Here is a 7,646-nt window from a genome sequence, read left to right as displayed (position 1 = left end):
CAGTGGCAGGAACAGGAGCTGGGGCAGTGCCAGGGGCCGGGACACAGGCATAGCAGGAACAGGGCAGGTGCATGGTCAGGGGCAGGGTAGGGACAGGGGCAGGGCTGAGAGCTGTGACAGGGGCAGGGACAGTGCCAGGGGCTTCGGTAGGGACAGGGTCAGGACCAGGGGCTGGGGAAAGGACAGGGGTAGGGCCAGGTGCTGGTTTAGGGCCAGGGATCGGGCCAGGGAGTTGGGCAGGTTCCGGAGCTGGGCCAGGGGCAGGGGCAGGGGCAGGGGCAGGGCCTGTGGCAGGGGCAGGGAAGGGGCAGTGGAAGAGCAGGGGATGGGACTGGCAGGGGCACCAGAGAGCAGGGTTAGGGAGCGCGCGGGCGGGGAGGTTGTGCCCCAGGGAGGGATGCGCCATCCTGAGAAAGTGCTGCTCCCCCCCCCCACCCCCCCACCCCCCCGAACCTGAGCTCGGCAGTAACAGCAGCAGGAGGTTTCCACGCGGCTGGAGGGAGCCGAGGCCGCGCAGCCAAGCCCGGCGCGCCCCACCCGGGTGCGGGCCTAGGAGCGGCCAGGAGCGCGCCGGCTGGGACAGGCCGGTGAAGGCGCGCGGGGGCCCGGCCAGACAGAGGCGGGATCGCAGCGAACGCGGGGGGGGGGCGCTCGAAGGCGCCGCGGGCCTCGGGCGGGTCCCAGGACCCTCCCCCGCGGGAGGACGCGGGTCTCGCGCTGTACATCGGTGCGCGGCCATGCGGAGGAAGCCGTGTCGCTGCCAGGGCACACGGGAGACGCAGCCTCGGACGGGGACGGGCGCGCGCGGGCAGAGCGGCGGCCCCGGCTGCCCCCGGCTGCGCCGACTTCACCCCGCATCGCTCCCGGGCGCAACCCGGCGGCGCGCCCCCTTACTGCCCCCAGGGCGCGCGCCCGGAGTCGGCGGCTGCACGGGGCTCGCTGCGCCCGCTCGGCCACCGCTCGCTTCCGGAGGCGCTCGCACCTGTGTCAGAGCCGCCCGCGGCGGCCCGCGCGGCCCGAGGACAACTTCCGCGCTGTCTGTCGGTCCCCACGCGCCGAGGCCCGAAGTTGGAGCGCCGGCGCCGGCACGGGCAGCAGCGTGGTTTAAAAGTGGCTGCGGGCGCCGCTGCTCGCGCAGTACCCGCAGTCCTTCCTGGACAACTGCTAAGACGACCTGGAGGTGTGCCGGCAGATCGGGGACCCCGACCTGGACGCCATCGGGGTGCTGGCGCCCGTGCACCGCCGCCGCTTCCTGGAGGACGTGGGCCACCTGCGGGAGCAGGATGAGGCCACCGCCGACCTCTGCTTCACGCTCAAGCCGCCGCCTCCCGCCGACCCCGGGTTCCCCGAAGCCTTCCGAAGTCTCGGCCGCCGGAGCCAGCCCCGCAGGGCCCACCGCACCCGGGAGAGGATGAGCCACCCCCGGCTGAAGCAGAAGATCCTGATCCAGGACAAGATGATGCGCGATGGTGTGCGCCGGGGCAAGGCCCCGCACCCACGTCAGGTGAGCAGGGGGCGGGTGTCGGGCCTGCGGCTTCTCTACATTTTTCTCTTGCGGCTGCTCATTCCTTCCTTGCAGGGTCACAGGTGCGGGTGAGGCGGCCTTCAGCCGCCTCTGCACCCTTCGCCCTCAGCTGGGGCCGGGTCTCCGCGCAGCCCCTGGCGGAACCGAGTCCTGGGCTCCTGCGGTGCTCTGGGGACCGTGGGATCTGAAGGGCAGGAGAAGACTGGGTAATAGCTACCTTGTCTTGGGCCTTCCTTTTCTTCTTGTCCTCCTTTGCATTTTGAGTGACTCCAAAGAGACACTGGCTGTAGTATGTCTTTGTGCTCGGTGCGCAAGGAAAGTGACCCCCCTTCTGCCCGGGACTCCCCCACAGCGGCTCAATGTAAAGTTGCCAGGGTTGGGGCTAGACATGGGGTTTTGATGGGACGGGCGTTAATAAGGTGCAGGCAAGCTCCCTTGAGATGAGTTTTTTCCCCCGAAGGGTACAGAATGCAGGCAGGCACTATGGCCTGGGGTTCCCAGGGCGTCCCACACTTGGGAGGGGAAGGCTGTGCTCAAGGAGAGGAGCTTTTTAAGACTGAGGGAGGAGGGCGCCAGGAAGGGCCTGGAAGCTCCATGGCTGCTGGGCATGGCAGGCCCAAGGATGGGGCTTGGGTGTCAAAGTAACTAACATAAAGACCCAGTTCCAAGCGGCGCGCAGTCCACCCAGAGTTTGCCTGGCGTGGGTCCCCATGGCTGCTCCACAGGCTCACCAGAGCCCTTCCCTGGCCACACTGGAAAGTGCACAGGCTCGCGGGAAGACACCTGCCTGGGAAGCCCAGGAGGAACATGCAGAGGTGCTGGGGCCGCAGCCGTGCAGAGCAGCCGGTGGAGCAGCCATGGGGACCCACGCCAGGCAGACTCTGGGCGGAGGCCGCACCACTGAGAACGGGGACTTTTTGGTAGTTGCTTTGACACCCAAGCCCCACCCTTGGGCATACCATGCCCAGCAGCCACGGAGCTTCCCTGCACGCTCCTCCATCAGTCCTGAAAAGCTCCTCTCCTTGCGCACAGCCTTCCCCTCCCAAATGCAGGGATGCCCTGGGACCATCAGGCCATAGCACCTGCCTGCGTGCTGTACCCTTCCGTGGAAAAAACTCATCCCAAGGGAGCGTGCATGTGCCTCATTAATGCCCCCCATCCAACACCTGTGCCCCCGCCCCACCCCTGGCAACTTTACAGATGCCCCACTGTGGGGGAGACCCCAGTGGCAGGGCGGTCACTTTCCCTGTGCACCTAGTACAATGGCACACGACAGCCAGTCCCTCTTTGGGAGTCACTCAAAATGCAAAGAAAGACAAGGAAGGAGAAAAGGAAGGCCCAAGACAAGGTAGCTATTACCCAGTCTTCTCCTGCCCTTCAGATCCCATGGCCCCCAGAGCACCGCAAGAGCCCAGGACTCGGTTCTGCCAAGGGCAGGCCGGGGGCTGCGCGGAGACCCGGCCCCGGCAGAGGGCGAAGGGTGCAGAGTCCGCCTCACCGGCACCTGTGACCCTGCAAGGAAGGAATCAGCAGCCGCGAGAGAAAAATCAGAGAAGCCGTAGGCCGGATGCCAGAACCCGCGCGTGCCTGCTCACCTGGCGGGGGTGCGGGGCCTTGCCCCAGCGCACACCATCGCGCACCGGCTTGTCCCGGATCAGGATCTTCAGGTTTAGCCCGGGGGTCCCTGCGGGGCTGGCTCCTGCGGCCAAGGGCTTGGAAGGCTACTTGGGACCTGGGGTCGGTCGGAGGCGGCGGCTCGAGAGTAAAGTAGAGGCCGGCTGTGGCCGCGTCCTGTTTGCGCAGGCGACCCACGGCCTCCAGGAGGCGTCGGTGGTGCGCGGGCGCCAGCACCCTGATGGCGTCCAGGTCGGGGTCCCCGATCTGCCGGCACATCTCCAGGTCGTCGTAGCCGGTGTCCAGGAAGTACTGTGCATACTGCTCGAGCCGCAGCACCCGCAGCCACTCCTACACCTCGCTGCTGCCCGTGCCGGCGCCGGTGCTCCAACTTCGGGTCTTGGCACACGCGGGGGCCAGGGTGCCCAATGGGCAGGGCCAGGGATCGGGCCAGGGACTTTGGCAGATTCAGGAGCTGGGCCAGGGGCAGGCGCAGGGCCAGGGCCAAAGTCTGTGGCAGGGGCAGGGCAGGGCCAGGGTCAAGGCCAGGGGCAGGGACAGCGGCAGGGGCCTGGTCATGGGCAGGACAAGGGGTAGGGGCAGGGCCGAGGTCTGCGGCAGCGTCACGGACAGGGCCAGGGAGTGGGATGGGGCAGGGCCAGGTGCTAGGGCAAGGGCAGGGGCATGGCCAGGGGCAGGGGCAGTGATGAGGGTTGTGGCATGTGCAGGCGCACGGCCAGGAGATGGAGCAGGGGCAGTGGCAGGGCAGAGCCAGGGACAGGAGCTGGGGCAGAAGCATAGGCAGGGGCTTGGCTGGGCCAGGGTCAGAAGCAGGACAAGGGGCTGGAGCTGGGGTAGCTCCATGGGCATGGCGGGACAGGGCCAGGGGCAGGGCACCGGGCAGAGGCAGTGCCAGGGACATGGCCAGGGACAGGGGAAGGGTCAAGGACTGGGGCAGGGCCATGGGCTGGGGTAGGGGCAGTGGCAGGACCAGGGCCAGGAGCTGGGGCGGGCCCAGGGTCAGGGCCCGTGGCAGGGGCAGGGGAAGGGGCCCTGGCTGGGGTAGGGTCAGGGCAGGATAGGGACTGAGGCAGGCCCTGGAACAAGGTAATGGGGAGGGTCAGGGCCAGGAGCTGTAGGAAGCCCAGGGGCAGAGCCAGGGCCAGGGCCTGGGGCAGGGACAGAGCAGGGGAACGGGCTGGGACAGGGAAGGGGAAAGGCCAGGGGCAGGGGCAGGGGCAGGGGCAGGGTCAGGGTCAGGCTAGGGTTGGGGCAGGGTCATAACCAGGCGCAGGGGCAGAGACAGGGCCAGGGCCTAGGACAGGGGCAAGGGAAGGGCCAGGGGCTGGGGAAGGGCAGGGGCTGGGGCAAGGGAAAGGGCAGGGGCACATGGGCTGGGGCATGGACAGGGACTTGGCCAGGGGCTAGGGCAGGTCCAGGGGCTGGGTCACGGTCAGGTGCAGGGGCAGGGCAGGAGCAAGGGCAGGGCCTGGGGCTGGGGGAGGCGCAAGGTCAGGGGTAGGGTGGGGCAAGGGATGGGCCAGTGGCCGGACCATGGCCAGGTCTGGGTTAGTGACTAGTGCAGGGCGAGGGCCAGGGCCTGAGACAGGCCCAAGGGCAGGGCCAGGGCCAGGGGCAGGGGCAGGGGAAAGGGTATGGCAGGGTAGGGGCAGGGGCTTAGCAGGGCCAGGGCCAGGAGCTGGGGTAGGGACAGGGCCAGGGGCAAGGCTGGAGGCAGGGACAGGGGCAGGAGGAGCAATAGCAAGCCCAGGGGCAGGGCAGGGGTGGAGGCAGGGCAGGGTCAGGACAGGGTCATCACCAGGCACAGGGGCAGGGGCAGGGCCAAGGGCAGGGGCAGGGGCTGGGGCAGTGCCAGGGTCAGAGGCAAGGGTAGGGGCAGGACCAGGCGCTTGGCAGGTACCAGGCAGGAGAAAAGGCAAGCCCAGGGGCAGGGGCAGGGCCAGGGGCTGGGGCAGGGGCAGGGGCAGAGGCAGGGGCAGGACCAGGGGCTTCGCAGGGTCACGACAGGGTCATGACCAGGCACAGTGGCAGGGCCAGGGCCAGGACCTGGGTCAGGGGCAGGGGCAGGGCCAGGGGCTGGAGCAGGGCATTGTCAAGGGCACAGCCTGGGGCAGGGGCAGGAGCCTGAGCAGGGCAGAGGGAGGGCCAGGGGCAAGGCCAGGGGCAGGGACAGCGGCAGGGGCCTGGTCATGGGCAGGACAAGGGGTAGGGGCAGGGCCGAGGTCTGCGGCAGAGGCACAGACAGGGCCAGGGACTGGGATAGGGGAAGGGCCAGGGTTAGGACAGGCAGGGTCAGGGACAGGGTAGGGGTATGGTAGGGCCAGTGGCAGCCGCAGGGCCAGGTGTTGGGGCAAGGACAGGGGCATGGCAGGGGCAGGGTCATGGCTGGGGCAGGACCAGGGACAGGGACGAGGCAGCGGCAGGTCAAGGGCCAGGGGCTGGGCCAGGGGCTAGGGCAAGGGCAGGGGCATGGCCAGGGGCAGGGGCAGTGATGAGGACTGGGGCATGTGCAGGGGCACAGCCAGGAGATGGAGCATGGGCAATGGTAGGGCAGGGCCAGAACCAGAACCAGGGCCAGAAGCAGGGGCTGGGGCAGAAGCATAGGCAGGGGCAGGGCAGGGGCAGTGGCACGGGCTTGGCTGGGCCAGGGTCAGAAGCAGGACAAGGGGCTGGAGCTGGGGTAGCTCCACAGGCATGGCGGGCCAAGGGCAGAGGCAGTGCCAGAGGCATGGCCAGGGGCAGGGGAAGGGCCTAGGGCTGGGACAGGGCAGGGCTAGGATCAGGGCCAGGGGCCTGGACAGGGGCAGGGCATAGGGCAGGGCTAGGGACTGGTACAGGGGCCAAGGCAGGGCCAGGGGTTGGTGCAGGGTAGGGGCAGGGGCAGTGCCAGGGGCAGGCCCAGGGTCTGGGGCAGGGCCAGGGGCATGGCCGGGGCAGGGCATGGTGAGGGGCAGTGATTGAGGCAGGGCCAGGGCTAGGGGCTGAGGTAGGAACTGGAGCAGGGCCAGGGCCAGGACATGGGGTAGGCCCAGGGACAGGGCCAGTGCCAGGGGCAGGGGTAGGGGCAGGGCCAGGGGCTGGGTTAGGGCCAGGGGCAAGGGCAGGGCAAGAGAAGTTGCAGGGCCAGGGGCGGTGGCATGGCCATTGGCAGGACCACGGGCTTGGGAAGTGGCAGGGGCTTGGCAATGCCAGGGGCAGGGGCAGGAGAAGGGTCAAGGACTGGGACAGGGGTAGGGGCTGGGGAAGGGCCATGCCTGAGGTAGGGGCAGGGACTGGGGTACGGCCAGGGGCAGGGGCAGGGCAGGATAGGGACTTGGGCAGGGCCAGGGCCAGGGGCTGGGGCAGGGACAGAGCAGGGTAAGGGGCTGGGCCAGGGGAAGGGGAAAGGCCAGGGGCAGGGGCAGGGTCAGGCTAGGGTCGGGGCAGGGTCATAACCAGGTGCAGGGGCAGGGCCAGGGCCAGGGCCTAGGACAGGGGTAGGGGAAGGGCCAGGGGCTGGGAAAGGGCAGGGGCAGGGGCAGGCCCAGGGGCAGGGGCTGGGGCAGGGGCAGGGCCAGGGTCTGGAGCAGGGGTAGGGGCAGGGCGAGGGGCAGGGGCAGGGGCAGGGCCAGGTGCTGGTTTAGGGCCAGTGATCGGGCCAGGGACTTGGGCAGTGGCAGGGCAGTAGCAGGCGCTGGGGTAGGGCAGGGGCAGGGGAGGGGCATGGGTATGGGCATGGCAAGGGCAGGGGCAATGGCAGTGGCTTGGCAGGGCCAGGGGCAGGGGCAGGGCAGGGACAGTGCAGGTGCAGGGGAAGGACCAGGGGCAGGGCTAGGCACTTGGGCAGGGCAGTGACAGGACCAGGGGTGGTGGGAGGGACGGGGACAGGGGCTGGGGTAGGGGCAGGGGCAGGGCCAGGAGCTGGGTAGGGCCAGGAGCTGGGGCAGGGCCAGGGGCTGGGACAGGGGCAGGTCCAGGACCAGGGGCAGGGGAAGTGCCAGGGTAGGTTCATGGGGATTTGCAGGGCGAAGGGCTGGGCCAGGGGCCTGGGCAGGGGCAGGGCACGAGGCAGGGCCAGGGGCTGGTGCAGGGATAGGGGAGGGTCAGAAGCAGGGGCAGGGCCAGGATCTGGGGCAGGACCAGGGGCATGGCAGGAGCAGGGCAGTGTCGGGGCAGTGATTGAGGCAGGGCCAGGGCCAGGGGCTGAGGTAGGAACTGGGGCAGGGCCAGGGCCAGGAGCTAGGGCAGGCCCAGGGGCAGGAGCAGGGGCTGGGGCAGGGCCAGGGGCTGGGGCAGGGGCAGGGGCTGGGGCAGGGCCAGGGGCTGGGTTAGGGCCAGGAGCAAGGGCAGGGCAATGGAAGTTGCAGTGCCAGGGGCAGGGACATGGCCATTGGCAAGACCATGGGCTGGGGCAGTGGCAGGGGCTTGGCAGGGGCAGGGGAAGGGTCAAGGACTGGGACAGGGGCAGGGCCTGGAGTAGGGACAGGGGCAGGGGCTGGGGCAGGGC

The sequence above is a fragment of the Tamandua tetradactyla genome, chromosome 2 (genome assembly GCF_023851605.1).
Source record: "Tamandua tetradactyla isolate mTamTet1 chromosome 2, mTamTet1.pri, whole genome shotgun sequence".
Lineage (NCBI taxonomy): Eukaryota > Metazoa > Chordata > Mammalia > Pilosa > Myrmecophagidae > Tamandua > Tamandua tetradactyla.
The sequence above is the reverse complement of the archived record's forward strand: the minus strand, read 5'-3'. Positions refer to the sequence as shown.